Below are 19,913 nucleotides of genomic sequence, written 5' to 3'. Positions count from 1 at the left end.
GGGGCAGCCGCCGTGTGCCCGAGGGGAGGCTGCGGGCGAGGGGCAGCCAGCTGACCGGGGGGTGGCACAGGAGCTTCCAGGGCCCGTCCCGGCCGGTCCCTGCCGGCCCAGGAAGGCGGAGAAGGGGCGGGGAGGCGCCGCGGGCCGGCCCCAAACCCTCGGCGCTGCCCGCGCCCGGGGAAGGCTGCTCGGGGCAGCCGCCCCCATTGGCAGCGGCGTGCGCCCTCCTCTTCCTCCCTCCTCTTCCCTCCTCCGGGGGGGGTCTTCAGCCCTCCTCTTTCCTAAAGGGGGGGGGGGGGTCTTTAAAAAAAATAATAAAAAAGAAATCCCAAGTCGTGTCCCCGACGTCTCAGCGGCCGCCCCACATTCCTGGCATTCCTGCGCCGTGACTCCCCGCACCGCGCCGCCCCGGCCCCGGCCCCGCCGCCTCCGGCTCGCCCCCGCGGGCCGCCCGTCCCCGCCCTGCCGCCTGCCTCCTTCCCTCCTTCCCTGCCTCCTTCCCTGCCTCCCTGCCCGCCTCCCTCCGTCCCGCACCCCGCGGGCGGCAGCAGGAGCTCCGGGCGCCGCCGCCCCGCCGAAGTTCCCCGCCGTGGCCGGGCCGGGGCGGCGGGAGCGGCTCTCCCTCCCCAGCGCCCCGGGGAGCGGCCCCGCCGCTGCTCCCCGCCCGCAGCCGCCGAGCCGGAGCTGCCCAGCAGGTAAGGAGCCGAGGGCTTGGGGCTCAGCACCGCCTCGGGAGCGGCCCGGCTCGGCGGCAGGGCTCGGGGGGCAGCGACCAACGCAGCCGGGCTCGGCCGGGGGGCGCCCGGCGGCTCGGCGGTGCGCTGTGCCCGCCGCTCCCCCTCCGCCGCCCCACCGCGGCCTTTGTTGCTCGGGGGGTCCCGGAGCGCGGTCGGGGCGCTTTCAGCCCCCCTTTTTTGTGTGTCCGGCCGCCGTGGCGAGCATCCGTCCCTCCAGCCGGCTGTGCCCGCAGCGGGGTGCGAGCAAGCGGCGGCCGGCAGGGCTGCGGTTCAACGTGCTGTCGCCCAGAAAGTTTTCTGGGGGTTTTTGGCTCCTAGCCCGGTGCTGTAGTTGGAAGGCATACTTCTACCTGAAGCTGCTTCTTTATTTTTTATTATTTTCCCTGAAGCTCTGTAAATAATCACCGCTGGCTTTGGTTATTCTAGAAATGCTGTTAGGTGCTGGAGCCCCTCAGAGTTTGGGGAGTATGCCTCTAAAATGGCTCCCCCCCATCAGAAGCCGCCACCTGCCAACCTCAGTATCACGAGGGGTTTTTCTGGGGGGAGACAGCCCTGATGGGGCCGCTCGTCCGTGCAGGGGTGTCACGGCAGGCAGGTGACACAGCACTCGTGCTTCCCCTTGGGGGTCCGTAGCTGACATCCAGCCCTCATTAGGGGGCACAGCATAACGCGTGTGTTGATGTTATAGGAATGTAAGGAAGCTGTAGGCCCCGTTCTGCTGTTGGCAGGACTTTCTTCACCTCCTCTCGGTTTCTTTGGGAGGCTGTGCCAGAGCTGCTTACAGGCAGAGGGCACTTGTGTGTATCTAATGGGTCGCGATACAAAAGTTGGGAGCTCTGCGAAACTTAGGGCTGAAAGAACGGCCCGTCAGCTAAAAGGCAGTCCCCAAAATCTCTGGCAGAGCCTTTCCACCGTGGCATTCGTGTGCGACAAGCTCGAGAGCAGGACTGGCAGCGTGCGGTCTGGAGGATGCAGTGGTGCAGACCAAGGCCAGGGGGAGAGCTGCGGGGCTGATCTGTGAGCAAATTGAGGTTTTGTGTCTGCTTTGGACAAACAGTTTTAAGCAGGCCTTTTATATGCTTCTGTAATAGGAGCAGTGTTGTTCGTGGGGGTTAATTAGCAATCAGTGTTAATGCTAATGCCTGACTGCTCTCCTGGTCATTCTCGTCCAGCAGAAGCCTGTGAGTCAGTTATCACAGCATAGGCATGGAATGGATTTCTATGAAATAAATCTGCTCTTGCACACTTAGAAAATTGTCTTGGCCACCGGTGGCTCCTCTAATCTTGAATAAAGTATTTATTATTAAAAAAAAAAAAAAAAAAGTTATCTACATACTCCTGGTAACGATGCTGTTTCCTTTTTCTCTGTTTGCTTGGTACCGCTACAGCCAAAGGGCCTGCTCATCATTCTGTTTCCTCTCATACCAAGTGAGGCTGTGTTTGATGAAATGCTACTCAAGTAGCTCATTTTAATTCGGATTTAATTTTAGCACAGGTGTGTGCGGTGCGAGAAGTGAACTTTAAATGCAGCTCCTCAGCTGGAAGCACGTCCTTCCCTGTTCCAAGGGTTAGCCAGCTGAGGGGGGTTATAAACTGCTGGTGATGTGCAAACTGTAATAAGTTCTCAGTAGATGTTGCTGCTCAATGGCTTATAGGTCTTAGTCCTGCAAAGACTCACCCGTGTGCTTAAATTCATTTTCACAAATACAGCTTTTGAAACCGTGGAATTTCTTTTATACATGTAATGATAAACATGTATGCAAGTCCTCACAGGAGCTAGGCTATAATATTCAGTATGTAATATATTTGTGTATGTGTATCCAGCTCAATTACAAGGAGACTTTGATAGAGGCTTAATTTTTATGCAGAGTAGGTGCTGTAAAAGTCTTTTTGATGTCCAAGTCCACCACGAGTGCAGCGCGCCTTGGCCTGTTGTCCTCTGTGGAGTTCCAGAAGAGCAGATTGGTAACGCACTGTGCCCCTGTAGATGTTGCTCCTCCTGTGAGGAATCTGCACAGAATTCTCTGAAATTTTGTCTGAAAAGTGAGCGGAGCGCTTTTTTTTTTTTTTTTTTTTTTTTTTTTTTTTGTCTGTCCTGTGGGGTGCCCAGCTTCTGCTCAGGGCTTCCACACGCCCTTCTTGTTTGTGTGCAGTGAGCTTGGAGCTGACAAGGTGACCTATGAGATGACATCTCGCATGCTCTGCTGGGATGGGGCTCCTCACAAATGTCGGAATAGGCCTTGGAGCAGGAGCTCTTCCCATGACTCTTCCCCTGTCCTCTTTCTTTTGGCAAGTATGAGGGAGTGGGGAGGACTCTAGAGTCTGAAAGGGCTGAGTTAAATGTTCAAGTGTTGGAAAGCTGATGTTAGGTGCTTGATGGGACTCTCGTTGACTCAGTGTTCATCCCTTTCATGAAATAGTAGAAGTTGATTTAGACAGGTTTATACTACATCTTTATTTCTGGTTTGTGCACATTATCAGGATGCTTGTTTCACAGCTTGTGCTTTGCTATGTAAGAAATAAAGAATCAATAAAAATAACACTTCTAAGGTAGCATAATCAAGATATTTTCCTTTTGAATTGATGAGCATGGTTTCCACTAAATCTGTTGCGGTTTATTTGTTAACAAATACAACTGAACATCTTTTAAAACACTTTATGAATTCAAGGATGGCTTTGTGTGAAGGATCAAAGGATTAGGAGCACTTAATTTCATCATCTTCAACTTTCAGTGATTACTATCATGGAATTTAGCCTAGTCTTAGGGAACTACCAAAATGAGATGGTGGTCAAATGAAGGTAATGTGACTGTGCAAATGCAATGTCTTCTGAGCAATATTGATTGGTATTTGTGGCTTTAGATGCAGAGGAAAGGAAATAAGGCTTCAAGAATGCTCTTCAAAGCGTTTCTCAAGGTCAGACTTATCAATGCTGGAAGTGCCACCTGGAATTAAGTGTGCAAGACCATGATGCAGCATAAAGCATGTGAAAGAAGCATGCGTATTTGTTTTAAAATATGTTTTCTGCTATCATTGCTATCATAATAAGCAGTTGTACATATTATATTCAACTATAAATGATTGGCTTCTCAAAAAAACTGGGAAGATAAGAAGAACCTTCTCTTAGGAAGAACCTAAGAGACTACAAACTTAGTATTAATTAAGCATGCATTTAACTCATACTGTGAGGGATTTCTAAACAAAGGATTTTTCTTGAGGGAAAAAGATGTGTGAAATGTTCAATGGTGATATTCTGGAGAGAGCACTATCCTACAACCCCGATGTGATCTTCTGTAGTGTGGGGCATTCTTGTGTTTTGCTAATGTAAGGAGTTTAGATACCAAGCTTTGCTCAACACCATGCAAGACTTTTTGAAGTTGCAGCTCAGCTTCCTAGTTCTCAAAGAATGTGCTTTTCCTCTTTATTTCATCGGTACCTAGCTGAAATGATCTCCTTTGTGACTAAGAATACCTTTTTTTTTCAGTAAACCTTAAATTACCGTGTGATGTAGAAACAACTCTCTGAAAAGAGGGTGGTGAACATGTATGTTGGTGATCTAATAAACTAGATGAATGATGGTGTGCCAAAACTTGCTAATGATGCAAAAGTATTTGGATTAGGCAAGATTGGAGAAGACTGGAAAGGGAATCCAAGAAAGCTGGGTAAAAGGGAAGCACAGCAGATGATGTTGATAAATTCAAGAATATGCATGTTGGTGGTAATAATCAAGTTACTTGTTCATGTTACTGGATTGTAAACTAACTGTATATTAAGGTGGGGAGAAAAACTTCAACAGTGTTTTATTTGAACCTGTGTACCTCCTTAATGTTTAGCATCAGGCAGAAAAAAACAACCGCAATTGTTGTGAAATGCTGCGTTAATAACGCAAAGGAGATTATTAAACCAGTGTTCAAATTCACCTGGAATACTGAATTCATGATCTCCTATCAAAGAAAAGAGATTGAAAAATATTCATATGAAGTTGAATTGCAAATACGAGTGTAGCTTTGTGTCAATGGTATCACTTAGAGGAGGTAGGATATATATGTGCAAAATAAATATTTCATATTAATAAGTGATAATTACCCTTTGGTACAATGCATTGACTAGATATAGGGTGTAGTTTGAAAGGCAGCGTATATAATACAGCTAAATCATTATTTATTTTTTTAATACAAATAAAGGTAATACTTATTGTTGAAGGAGAACATATAAACCAACAGCCTAGTAGGATAAAAAAGAAAAATGAAGTGTTTGTAGGGATGGGAGGCACAGTTACAGCTACAGCTGAAGGGATGTTAACTACAGTGCTTCAGGGCATAAATCAGCCATTATCTGACAGGGATTAAGAAATTTCCCTTAGGACAGATCATGCTACAAGTGTCTGGTGTGATGTTTCTTACGTCTTCTGGAGATGCAGGGTAAGCTGCTGCTAGGAACAGGGTAATGGGCTGGTGATCTGCCCCCCTGTAAGGATTTCTGTGCTCCACTGGGGTGGTTCTAGTTAGTGGCAATGCAGGTGGCATTGAAATACTGTGCTTTTGTATATGATCAGGCTTCACAGAAAGTTTGTTTGGGACTTAAACTCTTTCACAAAAAATGAAGCATGGTGATGTTTTAATGTGTTGAGGCATTCTCTGTTGTGGCTGGGGCTGTTTTAGGGAAGAACAGCAATGGCAGTCAGGCTTCATTTGAGGAGCACTGCTATGAGTTACTAATCAATTTAGTTATATAATGATCAGCAATTTCTAGTATGTGCTTTAATGGACAAAGAAGACTTTTCAATTTGTGTATTTATTGCAAATATTTCTAAATTCTTCAACTGAACGACTGTCACAGTCGGACGGATGACTAACACTGGGACCAGTTTCGGAATGTAGCTAGGTCTTGTGTAACTCAGTGAGTGGGCCTTTCAAAGAAAATAGTTTCAAATGGTAGTGTACCAACTGCCATGGAATTCTTGCACATCTATAGGCTGCAAATCTTACTCTTGCAGAAGAGAAGGTGGGAAAACATTAGTAGCAGGCAGTGTGACCCATCTAAAAATCCACACTCATGTAGGCAGATAAGTGTCTGTGTGGTGTAACACAGGTAAGCTTTTGTCTACAGAAATTTCAGAAAGCTACACTGTAACTTGAAGGATAAAAACCATGGTTTTCTGCAACTTTTAGGTAACCTGACCAACAAGAATGAGCTGCCTTGCTGGCTGTCTGGCAGCTCTCTACAAAATATTATGATTTTCTGACTTCCCTGTTGAAATGGCCCAAGCTACTTTGACGATGGCCTCATGCTGCCTTTCTGAACTTGGAAAACAAGGCAAATGGAAATAGCTTGTGAAGGTAAAAGAAAGTGAGGTCCTCCTTTGGGACTCCATCAATTCAAGGCGTAGCTACCCAGCGGACACTGGTCGGGCCTTCACCCGGGCTCAGCTGGCCGTGTAGAAGTGTGAGGTTACCAGTAGTTGCTTTAACTTGCGTTTGTGCAATTCTGTCGTGTTTTTACAACTGAGAAAATAGTTTGCATTCCTCGGGTTTTTTAGATTAGCTCTTATCATGGAACTCCCTCTTTTGAGAGGAGGCATTCACTACCTTGTAGATAAAATGCCTTTAGCTTTTTATTGATGATGATAATTGAGCTAGGCTTTTGGACAAGCCTGGGCAAAATCAGGGGGCTTTGCCCATCAGAGATTCAACTCGGAGGAGCCAGATGCTGTGTTTGACATCTACCACTACATGTCATTTTCATCAAGACCCCTTCCCTCAGTGCTTTCATTTATTCTTTCAGTGCAAAACTGTATCCCACTTGTAGTGGAAACCCCGCAATTTCTGTGTATGTGATATGCAGCACTTACCCCAGATCCTTTAAAGGTGAGGCAATGTGTAGAGGAATTTCTACACAAACCTTTGGGCCTGTGGGCCATCACCAGGATGGAGGGAGAGAAGAAGGAAAAGTAATATATTCACTGGCCTAACTTATCATATGTTGAAGCTCAGTAAATTTTATGATGCCTTCGGTGGGAGCAGGCCTTCAAAGTCCTGCCCCAAATATATAAAAGAGAGATTTCTGGGAAAATCTGCATTTTCCCTTCAGAGCTTTCCAAAATGCATGGTGTGTTGTGAAGATTCAGTCTGTATAAGAAAATGCTTTGGTCACTTTACCAGGAAAGAAGTTGTCTGCTAACTTAATGGGATGGCTAATTAAGTCTTTTGCTGGTAGACAGAAATATTAGCAGGGCTTCAGAGCTCTGGTAGTTTTAAACTGGAGAGCAGACAGGGCAAGTTTCTGCTTACAAAATAAACGTCTCATGTAGACATATTTGAGTGTAGGTCCTGTGATTCCTTGCAACTTTGCCAAGACTGTTGTGGGAATCTGTGATAGCAGAGAAGGCTAAATCACAGTATTGATACTTTTGTGCTGCTGCTTCCCACTTTGTTGTGGTTCTTTCTGAGAACAAAGAAGAGCAGTGACAGAGTTGTCTTGCAAGTTTTCTTCCATGGGTCCATGTTTCCCTGGGTAGCTTCGTGCCCTAAAATGCATTTGTGCATAGTTTGAAATCTATGAACTGGAAAAAAAAAAAAAAGGAACTGAAGTATTATTGCATGGTAGCATTATTGAGACAGGTTAGCATTCAGCACCCACATATTACATACGTTCATTGCAAGTGATTTCACTTTTTTTTTGTTAATTAACTTTCTTTCTGACAAGCAGGAAATAAAAACTACCATTTCAGGTGAAAAGCTAACTTTGGTACTTTTTTTAATGTGTTTTAATGTTTCATGCTACTTAATATTATGTAGAGAAAAGTGTTTGTATACAATATTGTATATGAAGAGGTAGATTTTAACTATAATTAGCATTTTAAAATTTCTTCCTGTGTTATACAATGTGCCAGGAGCTTTACAAATGGCAAAAGATGTAATATGTGCCCTGAATTATTATCTGAAGAGGAGGAAAAATGGTGTGCTTCAATAGACAAATGGTGTGTTGGAGGAGCCAGCACATACCTCAGCATTTTGGTTTCTTTGGTCATACCTCTGTAGCTGTAGCTTAGATTTTTACCTTATTTCTGTATTTCATTGGTAAATTGTGATTGTCAATGAGCATTTAAACCAGCAGATCTAGGAATACGCGTTTCCTGCAAATTTAAAACTCAGTAATTAGGAGACTTCTTTTTGAGAAGAGACTTACTGAATGCACCACAGAATCTGACCTTATGAAGTGATGAGCATTTCCCTGGGGCCAGAAAGGCAGGAGACACCTTGAAGGAGAACATAGCAGCTTGGAGCAGGAGAGCCTTTCTACCTGTGATATGCAAGTTTTGCACTTCTTGGTCTTGCTTCTTGATCTCTGTTGCTGGTGTAGCAGCCTAAAATCATTGCTCATGGAACAACTCTTTGCTTTTGTAGGGTATGTTTGTGTGCGACTCTTCACTGCTGAAAGGGTAAATGGTTGGTCTGGGTAGGGTTTGCTTTCAGAAGACCTTTCATGAAACCTTGCCTAATGATGTCCCAGTTGTTTCTTCTGATGCACAAATGGGTTTATACAAAGCGATTGATAGATTCTTACAGTTTTCCTAGAACCTGACTTAAGTACGAAGCTTGTTACCCATGTACTAACTAATCTGTCAAAACATCTAAAAAGGGCTGGAAGTGCTTAGGAGACAGTTAGGCATTTCACTATGTTAGTCAGCAGTGTCAGCTTCTGTTGATGCAATGTAAGGTTTCTTTCCTATGTAAGTATTTACACCTAGTGTTACAATACAAGTTTGTTCATACAGAGCTGTACTTTCATGTTAGCCGTATGTGCTTAGTGTAGTTGACAAGTACTGCTAACTCTCTGCATGCTGCTGTGAAATTTTGCACTTCTTTCCACCCCCTCCAGAGTACTACGTTGAAATAATCATGAGTGGCAAGACGGTGAGCTTGCCTGAGCTTACTTCAGTCAGTCAGCTCCATGCAAATAAATTGTTACGTGAACGGGGTATTCAGCTTACTTCAGAAAACACTCTGTCCACTGTTAAATCCCTCTGAATTTTGCTTTCTTTATGCTTATATTAGTGTTGACTTATGATGTTGGTTTTTTTAACCTTGGATGGAAGCAGAACAAATGTACTTCTTAGTCTCTTCATCTTGTATGCTTCAGTCAAACAGCTATGACAATGACAACAAAGGAAGCTCTCAATTATTCAGGTAGTTTCTTAGAATGGAAAAATAGGGTTGTGGATGGTTGTCTTGAAAAGGCTGCTCACCACAGCCTGAGAGCGCTGTGGCCACAGTTTTGAGATGTAACGTGTTAATTTTGTTGAGTGCTTTTAAAAGAAGTTAAAATAGGGGAATGAAAATAAAAAATATTTAAAACTTCAGTGTTGAAAGAGACCCTTCTTTGGTAATAGAGTGATTGTATGAGATTAAAACAGAATCTAGACTGTTTACCAGGAAAACCTTCCTGGTAATGAGCCATATGATTTATTATATTAATTTCTCAAGAATATTAAGTACTTTGCTGTGGGGACAATCTTAAAATAATGCTAGACAGTCCACTGGAGCATTTGATGAAAGATTTAACTCTGAGAAAAAATGTACAGTGCTCTGGCTTTGTGATCATAGAGTCACAGAATGCTCTCAATGAGTTCTTCTCCCAGCATGTGCGTATGGCTGGGATTGCCATGACCGAGGTGCAGCACCTCGCACTTGGATAACGACGTGATTTTGCTGGCATGCATGGCTATCTTCGTGTGCAGAGGTCAAAGCTAAAAGAATTTGACCAGCGTAACAGACCGACACTGCTGGATGTCAAGTGCTCACTGCAGTGTAAGGGACTGTGCAAAGCGCCAAACAGCAAAGAATCCGTTCTGAATAACGTCAAGGTCTGATGTTTTAAGTCGTTATGTGGCAAGCCTTCACCTGTTAGGAAAAGAGATTTTTTTTTTTAAAAAAAAAAGCTTCAATCTCTCTTCAAACACAATATATTTCTTACCCCATCATGGTAGTGAAATGCAGGAAGATTTATAACATGACTCAGAAGCTGTAGTTCTGTCAGCCAGTGAAAACCATTAATCTGTAGCTTCCCAAATGCGATCAGGTTTATTGCAGGCCATGTGTGATTACATCGTGTGCTGCCTATCTCCATACCTGTTGTTGCATTTGGCACTGGAAAAGCGATGCCTTGAATTGTCCATAAACTATCTAAACTCTTTTGCTGTGTGTTCGGTAGTCGGCGTACTTCCATCCCTTCTTGACGGAAGGACCATGGCAGTGAGTGGTAGCTCTGAGCAGCCGGTGGAAGTGTGCACAGAAGACATTATCAAGTATGTGGAAGCAGTTTGTGTACCGAGTTTATTTAAACATAGATGTGTTAGCTTGCCAACAGCGAGTACTTTACAAGGACAAACTGTAAGGTCAAAGGAAATTAAAACAAAAGGACGCCCGATTGCTGTGTCTGGTAGGACTGAACACTGATTGTTCTCTCCTTGTCCTGCCAGGATCGTGGTGATAACTGTGTTTTATTTCCTCTCACCAGGTAGGCCATAAGGCATAGTTACTGAGACTTGGTTAGTTTAAATTCAGATCTTTTCCTGGAGATAGTTGTGGAGTGGCATAATTAGATAAAACTGGCTTGGAGTCTTATGCAAGAGAAGCCAGTGCAATCCAGACTCCTTTTTGTGTATGGAAGGCAAAGCATTACCGTTGTGTGTGCACATACTGGCAGTGCAGTACACATCTCGTCCTTATATTATGTTCTAGGAGACGGGAAAACTGCAATTCAGTTATTCAAGACTGTAGTGAATGTATTAGGTACCTCATATTTCTGACACATCTGGGAAGGTGGCGTCAGCTGGTGAGCATGGCATCCCAAAGCCTCCGACCGGTGCTTATCGGCCCCGCTGCTGCCAGCACGACCAGCAGCCCTGCTGACCAAACCAGAACATTTGCACAAGCAGAGGTTTGCAGGATCAGGACATCCATTTGTAAGAGGAAATTGCATTTCCAAAGGTGAGCACATGAAAGCAGTCAGTAACTCTTGGCACTTGTTGTGAAGTCAGGCGCTGTTATGTTAGGCCTAGAGGTTAATTACTTATAAAGTCAATTGCTAGGATTTTATTTTAAAACAAAAAGCTCTAGCAGTAAGATTGATGTGCTTAACATGAGTTCCTTTAGCATACTTTTTAGCTAGGTCTGGGAATAAGTAAACACCTCAAATAATCTCTGGTTTTGTCATCTCTTTGGTAGCGTACTTGCTTCCTGTGTTATGAAAGGCATCATTAGATTAGCTGTGTTTAAGCTTCCTGTCTCACTGGGTTTTTTCCATTATTTTTACAATCTCTTTCAGAAGGCACTGGTATAATATTTCTGTAATGAAGGTTTTACTTTAATTATATATTTTCAGGTTGAGATTTTTTTCCTCTCCACCTGCTTTACTTCCTCTAAAATAACTTCCTAACTGATGCTTTCTCAGATTTTTTTGTTTAATGGCATGTGCTATTGTAATAACATGCAGGCTGAGAAAAATAATACTACTTCTGTCTAGAACTGGTGCTCTTTGATAATTTGTACAAAAAGCTAGACGGCCTGTTTAGCTGTATAGCTTCTTATTCCTGCTCTGTGAAGTGCTGCTTTTAAATTATTATTTTTTGGTGTGGTGTATGTGCTGCAAGAGCAGCGTCCTTCATTGTGCCAGAGCCTGATGACTTCAGTTTCCAGGCATCAAAAGAGAGCAGGTCCTCAACATACTGCATCAAGGTGTGGGTATTTTGGTGGATTGTTTTCAGTCTGTTAGATGTCTGCTTATTGGGAAGAAGGGTAAACTCACCTGTGTGATAGCTCTGGTTCGACAATACAAATCGTGTGAACTGTGTTGTTTACTTGCTCTAACCAGCTGCTCTGTTACTTTTCTTGGCATTTTGTGAGGAAAGTGCTTTTGTTTGATTGATAATCCTTTGTCTGTGAACTTTGGCTGAAAAAATAAGTATCTGACATGCACGGTGTCATGTTTGGCTCAAATCTCGGGTGGCACTTTGGAGAAATTCTGGCTTCTGTTAATAAGGAGGAGATTTTTGTTAGTTACTATGAAAGCAGCAAACCTGACTTCAAAAGGTGAGATGTTTTTGATTCCTTATTTTCATCTTTTAGCATCTCCCTGCAGGTGAGGGACAAAGTATGCAGCTGGCTGAACTCTTCAAATCTTGAAATATATACATTTTAGCATAATCTCATGCTTGAAAGCTTGGAAACTCTGGACTCTAAGTGTGCTGGATTTCAGATGCAATCGCTTACTTATCAAGCAAAAGGTACATCTAGATAGGAGGCTTTAAAGCAAAAAGCAGAGTGGAGTTTTCATAATAGTGTGGTGGGAACTGCTCTGGGATGTTCTCGCATTCCTTAGACCACGGGCAGACATCTTGTCATTGGTGTGTATTCTGCTCAGCCGTTTGCCTGTCCCTTATGGGTAAGTCTCATTTTCTGTCTAAAAGTGCTGTTAGTAAAGGGCTTTTCTTGATGGGTTTCCCTTGATGCTGTGGCAGACTTTGGGTCCATTGTTAATTTATGTTCCAAATACATTCTTTTTATTTACAGGATAACTTTGGAGATGAGATGATCTTGATTTCTAGTGGACCTCTGTATGTCTGGAAGGCCGTTTCTAATAATAGATGCTATTTGCTTGTCAGGGTGTGTATTTGCCTGTAATGTTGGTGAGTTTGCAACTCTTGGTGTAAGTAAAGAGTGAAGTAACGGGTGAATGTGAAGGTCCTTAGGCTTGTATTTAGGTCTTACCCCCCTGGTTAAAGTTGTTTGGTTTGGCAAATGCAGCTGCTGCCTTGCCAATTGATGATGTTTCTCCAAGGATTTCGCATCAACTTGTGTGTTACTGCTTTCTAACAGGAATTAGCTCCTTTTGTGTTCTTATATTTAAATATAGTACTGAGCTTGTGAATTTTCAGGATCAAGTCTTCAGATTTGTCTTTTCATATTATATTTTTTTGGGGGGGGGATGCCAGATGGAAAGCAGCAAACCCAGAAACTAATTATTACCTGAAATTTTCCATGACCTCTATTTCTTCCTGTGTGAAGTCAATCATTGATTCATTTATTAAATCATTTAGGCTCTTTCTGAATATGACACCTGTGGCAGAGTTAAACGGGAGAGTTTGCACCAGTTTGTCACGAGCATTCATGTTAATCCACTAACTTAATTCTGCTGTGGCAGCTGCACTACGGTGTAAAATCTTGATCTTATTTTATAATTGCGCTTCTCTTTTGCACTTCCTGTCATTCGATTTATTGCCTCTTAGAACCATGTATTATTTTAGCAAATGATAGATTTATATTTTTAATTTTTCATCTGTGGCCACAGGACAAGTAGCCTCTTTCTTTCACTTCAAAGCCAGCTTCAAGGGCATCCTAATTGATTGCTTTCACTCAGTTGCCGATGTTATGCTCTTCATTTGAGCGTCATTGTCTTGATGGTAATTAAACAAAAGCCCAATTAAGTCTCATGCTATATTCGGGAAGTAGCTCGCCAGAATTTGACAGGTGAACAAAGGAAGTTGCATTGACAAATTTCTTCAGAGGAAGATGTCTCAGTGGAGGTCTGTAAAGCAGTGCAGGTGATTTTAGCTATGTAGCAGCTATCACTTTAAAATTATTTTAGATCTGCGACTAATTCTTCTGCTCTGAAGATGTGAATGAGAGCTGGGGAGCTAATTTCCGTCCAGCATCAATATGAATGCCTCTACAAGCTTCAGCTTTTAGAAGCAGGAGACATGAGAGAGTACATGATCACTTAACTTCTTGGAAAACCTTCACTAAGGTGCAATGTTATACAAAGACAGGATTAATATTTTTTTAATCCAAAATATAAGTCTGTAAATCCCACTTAACTGAAGTCATTGTAGTTATTACTCTTAATACTCTTGTTTTAGAAGCTGTAAATCTAATACGAGTCGCTTTAAGAGAGGAAAGAGGAGAATGAATTAGAGCAATGCTTTTTTCCAAACTGTGGCTCGCATGGCTCTTGGCGTTCACCCTGCTGAAGAAAGCGGCTTAAGAAATGTGGGGAAGGGAAAAAGACACCTGGGGAGGAGAAGAGCCTGCTTTAACAGCTTTTTAGAATAGTTAAGGGACCGCTCTATTATTGCCTGAAAACTTGTCAAATGTTAGAAGCAGACTTTCAGATGGTCCTCAGCTTTCTCTCCTGCACTGTTAACTGTTTTTAGTAGCCACAGCTCTGTCTCCCTGTATATCAAAACCAAGGCGGTAATTGTTGATGGTTCCAAGTATGTGTGTACATTGTTATGTTTGATTTCCACTGAGCCATAAACACTCTTTGTCCTTTGCCTTTTACTAGCTATTGGCTTGGCTATTCCTTGTGGACAGGAAAGCTGTGTTTAATGCTTTGTAAAGTGGCCATCAGTTCCTTGCTTTTATCTCTGTTCAGCATAAATTATTTTCAGCAAGGCCGCAGAGCTGTTTTGGCCAAGATTTTCAGGTGTCCCTTGTGGAGAGCTATTTCAGGGTAAAGGCTTAATCTTGCTGTTTCTTTCTTCCCCTTCTCTTTATTTCATTTCTCCTTGAAGAATACTGATCCTGCATGATTGGAGCCCATGGCTGGTCTCCACCCTCTTTCATGGCTTTTTTTTTTTGTTGGCGTTTTCATAATTAACCCACAACTGGATAGGCTGAAGCATATTCTTTTGCCCTTAAGCTTGGAAACTTGGTGTGCGCTGCAACTGCAATATTTCTAAGGGGAAATTCAGCCTCTAATTATCAAATTAGATGCACATTCTGGTTCTTTGGCATGACTTTACTTCTGCCCATCTGTTAGGTTGGCTCTTTGCCCTCTCCGAAAGTAGCCTACCAGTCCTAGCTGAGCAGAGGAGCCAACCAAAGATGGGTTAAGAGAGGCAGCCCGCAGAACGCTTTATGTGAAATCCCGCTTGCCAAAAGCTCTTCCTGTTTGCAAACAATGTCAGCTTAAGCCCATATGCTTCATTACATGGGATGACATCTGTGCAGACAGATGCAGGCATGGCAATACAAATGACATTTGATAAGGAAGGGCATATGTTATGAAACCAGACACCACGATGGGCTTAAGGCCTTGTCTTTACTGCACGCGCACATGGAAATACAGAGCGCTTGTGTGTTTTGCTGTGAGAGAGCATTCCTCAGTCAGGGTCGGACCTTTGGAGCACATCGGTGTTCCAGGTTTCTGCTAGGTGTAACAGCAGTCACACTGTTTAGTTGGTGCAAGTTATTAGCCTGGATCAGTGTTTGGCTTTGGGACTCTTACTGGTAACTTGCATCGAGGGTCCAGCAGTTTGCACCGTGTAACAAAACGTGTTTGGGTAATGCCAGTGAAGGAGGTTCTGCTGTGGACTGTCGTATTGAAGGATAGCAATGCTGTCTTCCAAAAATACCTTTAAGGAAATTCACGGATTTGGTTTTCAGAAATACATGATTTGAATGTGAATTTTACATGTCTGGATAGATGAGATCCTTAAAAAGCTCGTCTTTTAGAGTAATTTTTTTGCCCCTTTCCTAGATTATGCTGCTTTTTCACCAGAGGTGAGGTTTCTATCTAAAGCTACTTTTCTCAATTACCTCTGCTCCTTGGATTTACAGTGTGAGCATGGCATTTAAAAACTAGAAATTAATTTTAGTTATTGGAGACTTAAAAGGGGTACATCAAGTTAAGATCCAGTTAGAGCTCTCTTAAGCCAACTACCACGTTCTAAGCCTGTCTGAGCCAGTGTCATTTATTTTTCTATTCCAGCAATGCTTTCTGTTGTTGCTGTGCATATCGTACAGCAGCATACGTACAAACGAGGGACTTGGGGTTGTACTTGGAGTCTTTCAGACCAATGAAGTCAAAGAAGCGATGCAGAGCTGTGCAGCTGGCAGAGGAGAGGGGAGAGCAAGCAGTGAGCCTTGCACCGTGACCAGGGGAGGTCAGTAACTGGTTCTGAAGGTGGCTCCAGAGGAGTGGTTTCATTTCCCTCTGCTGCCACATCCAGAAATCCTGAGGTTACGTTTAGCAGAAGAGTAATTTTGAAGTGAGGCAGAGCAGTTGCTGGTAATGCAGACAGAGCTGGCCTCAATCACAACAGCACCAAATAGGAGGGGGGAATTCAGACTCTGGAGGAAAACTAGCACTGTTTGTGTTCTCCAGATTAAACTCTGTATAAACTAAATCTTAACAAACCAAATAAAGGCATTTTAAGTGTTTCTGCTTTGACTTCTGTGGTCAGCAAGGTGTTAATTGCAGCAAGTCCAGGCCAAACATTTTGATACTGAGGTGTAGTGTAAAGAAATATTTGTGACATTCACAGGGGAGTTGATTTCTTTTTATCGGGTACTAATGTAGAAACAGTGTTAACTTGGTGTATTTTTTTAATTAAATACACTGAGTAAGTATACTCTCTGGGAGGTTTACAGCCCAGGAAATAAATAAATAAAAAGTGTAGTATTTGTGATGTATGACTTGAAAACTGCTTATTTAGAATTTGGGTCAGTGGAAAGCACATCTTTCAAAAACAGTGAACAGGTACTGGCATAGATAGATAGATACGTAGGTCTGTAATAGTTACAGAAATTGGCTTTATTTTTCCGAGAGTCAGTTTTCATAGCTCCTATATATTGAAGACCTTTAGCCGTGTTAGAGGAACTTGCTACATTTTCCAGATTAGATGTTTGGGTCTGATAATTGTGGAGAGTAGGTGACTTTAATTTTTCATTCATTGGGATTTACTTTTGCAGCATTTCGTAGAGCGGTGACTCTCTTTCCTTGGTAGCTTAAGGGCAGTGGTATATTTACTAACTAAAAGAGCTCCAGGGGCATATATAGCTGTTAAGTGCTCAGACTGACTGTGGTTAGTTGAATTTGCAGTATTCTGGTGGGGAAGCCAGTCTGGAGGAAGAGGATTTCCTTAATCGTATTGATGCAGCCACTTTCTCTACAGAGCTTTTTTCTGCACTTCCAGAAGGACGGTTTCACTTCCAGTTTGGATTAGAGAAAGGAATTCTGTAAAGCCTTGACGACTGTTGGTTTCTCTAGTTGGTTGGGATTATTAAGAAACTTTTGAGTACTTCTTTTATCCCTTTTCTCTCTCGGTTGGTTCATCTGTAATAGAGGGTTAATAATAGTACTCCTGTCCCTCCCCCAAGTGCTCCATCACCATGGTAGAAGAAATACTGCCAGTGGTAGGTATTAGTCACGTTGTGCTCATTAACTCTTTCCTTAAAGTGTTTCCATCCCAAATCACTCCCCTGTTTAATTTCAAACCTGATTTAGGAGCTGCATGACGGGATTTCTGATAGCTGTCCAGACTAGATGAAAATTCAGTGCAAGTTACTTAGATTAAATTGTAGAGCCTGAGGTGTGTAGTGGCATTTCTTCTCTCACTTTATGAAACTATTAAAAATTGCACCTGTTTGTAAAATCTGCATATCTGTACTAAATTATCTGGATTTTACAGAAACATATACAGAAAAGTTGCCTTTATTTTGCAGAAGGTCAAGGATACCCTTATATTTCACGTGTACGTTTTTGGGTACATAAAGCATGGCTTAAGTCTGCAGCGCTTTCAGTTATCGTTGGCTCTCTGTGCGTCTGCATCTACCCATGCTTTTTCCTGCTGAAGGATCAAAACAGTGTTTTATTTGTTTGGTTACATGATGAATTGCTTTGTTATTGCTTAAGCAAAGTAGCCAGAGGAAAGGCTTTGGCTTGTTTGGCCTGCACAGTGTTTTAATGGCAGCATTGCTAGAGACACCAAGCGCTGCAAAAATGGGCGAAACTAGCGGTGTTCTCCCTCGTTCTCATAGGATGTTTTCAGGGGAAATGGCTTACCCCTTGTTTTGCCTTTGTGCATTGATTCTCAGTGCTGCTGTGCCTCTTGTAGTTAAATGTGCCTACAGAGATTCAGTGTTGTTTTCTTTTTTATTTTATTGTTTTGAGTTGGTGAGACAGGAAAGGGACTGCTGGTCACCAGGCATTGCACAACGCGCTTTAATAACGGGAGTCATCTTTCCTTCAGTATTAACATCCAGAGGATTGCTCTTCTTACCTCCTTGTGTTGCTCCTAAAAGTGTCTTCAGTGTGGTGTTCCTCCTTAACACGCTCAGCTGTTCTGCCAGCTGTGGGTCTGGGCTCTCCAGCCCAAGCCAACCATTCAGGCTTTTGTTGTGATTTTAAGCATCAGCACTCAAAAGAATTCAGAGGAAATCCATTGCCTGGTGCTACCAGCCCAGCAGCTGCATGAAGCTTCAAAGCTGTCATCTGACACACTGAAGAAATAGTTTTCATTTACAAAAACTCCCCTGTCAGTGCGTATTGGAGAATTCAGATGTTAGGAACTTCCTTGGATAGCTCACCTCCAGTGCTGATGGCTAGCTTTGAAAGCCTGTTAGCTCACTCCTCTGGTACAACAGTGGCAGCTATGTAGAAAGGAGGAGAGAGACAACTCTGTTACCATCTGGACCAACGTGGGGATGAAGTCAATTTCCCTTCAGAGTAATGCTGAAAGGAATGCCTGAAGTTGAAGGCCGACACATCTTGCTAACCAGATGCTACGCGAGTGCTGAACATATTGATGCCTGGCAGTAGTGGGGGACAATAAGAAGGTGGTGCTTGTGTTACTCCTCCTTTGAAACTTGCTAAATTAAAATGACAGGAGCTTCAAACAGGTAGCACCACTGAAGTTATATTAAAAAAAAAAAAAAAGCCTGTGTTGTGCTGGCTGAAAAATAGGCAAAAAGAATATTACCAGAAAACAGGGATTTTCAATCATCTAGGAGATTCCATTCCCTTAATTGTTTTCTTTACAGAGACAACCTGTAACTTATCCCATGGTTGTTACAGGAGTAGTTATGCCATTGCAGATCTCTCCTAATGGTTTTATTCCTAACCGTGATAACTAATGATATAATGATATTAATCCGCTGACACAAGCTTTCCACTGCTGCGATCATTTGTGCATGGTACTCTGGAGATGGGGGAGAAACAATGTCAGCAGCTAGCGGGTTGCTGGAGGAGCATGCATGCTAAACCACCTGACATCTGGTGAGTCACCCTCCAAGAATGTGTGATTGAATGATGGCTAACTGATTAGACCAGTCGATTATGGCCAAATATATCTGAAATGTGGAATGCAATTTCTGAAGGTAGTTGGAAGGGCAAACACCCATAGTTTACAGACCTTACTATAGTATAATCGAGGGCTGCAAAAAAATGTGCCACAAGAATAGGCTTGTGCAGTAAGTATGCATTGCTTGCTTATAAGCAACTATTCCTAACATTTTCAATGCAGTTTTTTAGTGTTGTTAATTCATTTCTATTGTTAGTGACTGACTGAGCATCGCTACAGCTGATTGTCTGCTGGTTGATTCCCATCTGGTGAAATGACTTGCCTGTTTAGGAGCTTCCACACTCTTTGACTGAAGCTTGCATCCTGGCTCTGATGGTAAGAGCAAAATGCAGATGTTGAGCCAACATTTTTCTTACAATCCACATGCTGAGCAAGACAAAGAAAAGTTCAGTTCTCTGGCACAGATGCTGCGTAGGTAAGATGTGAGCATAAGTCGTGGTGAGAGATGTTCTGTAACACATTTGTGTTGGGAGCACGGGCCAGGGATTGAAGACATTGACCTATTCTCTGAAACAGGAAAAAGCAGAGGTTGTTCTTAAAGTTTCATTTAGCTATATTTTCTGTTAAGAGAGAACAGAGTATCATCTAATAAGCCTCAAACAATTGTTGTAAATAAGGAATCAGAACAGAACGTGATCGTGGTTGTAATCCTGCAGCATTTAGCTTTGGGCATTGCCTAAGAGGCCTGGTGTGCCACCTCCTCTCCTCAGCCTGCGTTGCCACTGCCTGCTAGTTTTATGTTCAAGTGCTTCAGTGCAGATTGAGCAGCTTAATAGGACATAGCTGTTCAGGTGGTCAGGGTCTCTACTACAATACTTAAACCAAGTATTTGACTTCTCCAAGGGAAGGTATCTTTTGGATACTATGGCCTTTAAAAAATAAAAAAATGCAGTGAAGATGAAAAGTGAAATGCCGTGCTGGATTCACTAGCAGTAACTTGTTACTGGAATGTGAAACAGTCTAAGATCAGTTTGTGTTTATAGATGGAGTATTGAAATTATGAAGCTGACTGGAACATGGGGCTTTGAAACA

The 19,913-nt window shown here is 42.9% G+C and overlaps 1 protein-coding gene across 1 annotated transcript in view; it reads left to right on the top strand.

The window, feature by feature from the left end:
• Positions 1–282: 282 nt before the first annotated feature.
• PTPN14 (protein tyrosine phosphatase non-receptor type 14) overlaps positions 283–19,913 on the top strand; it is a 108,793-nt gene continuing 89,162 nt past the window's right edge. Inside the window, exon 1 of the mRNA XM_035320160.1 lies at positions 283–695. The gene's annotated coding sequence lies outside the window, so the exon portion shown is untranslated. The remainder of the gene's footprint in view (positions 696–19,913) is intronic.

The sequence above is a fragment of the Oxyura jamaicensis genome, chromosome 3 (assembly GCF_011077185.1).
Source record: "Oxyura jamaicensis isolate SHBP4307 breed ruddy duck chromosome 3, BPBGC_Ojam_1.0, whole genome shotgun sequence".
In the NCBI taxonomy this organism is placed as follows: domain Eukaryota; kingdom Metazoa; phylum Chordata; class Aves; order Anseriformes; family Anatidae; genus Oxyura; species Oxyura jamaicensis.
Note: the sequence above shows the minus strand (reverse complement) of the source record. Positions and strands in the feature narration are given on the sequence as shown.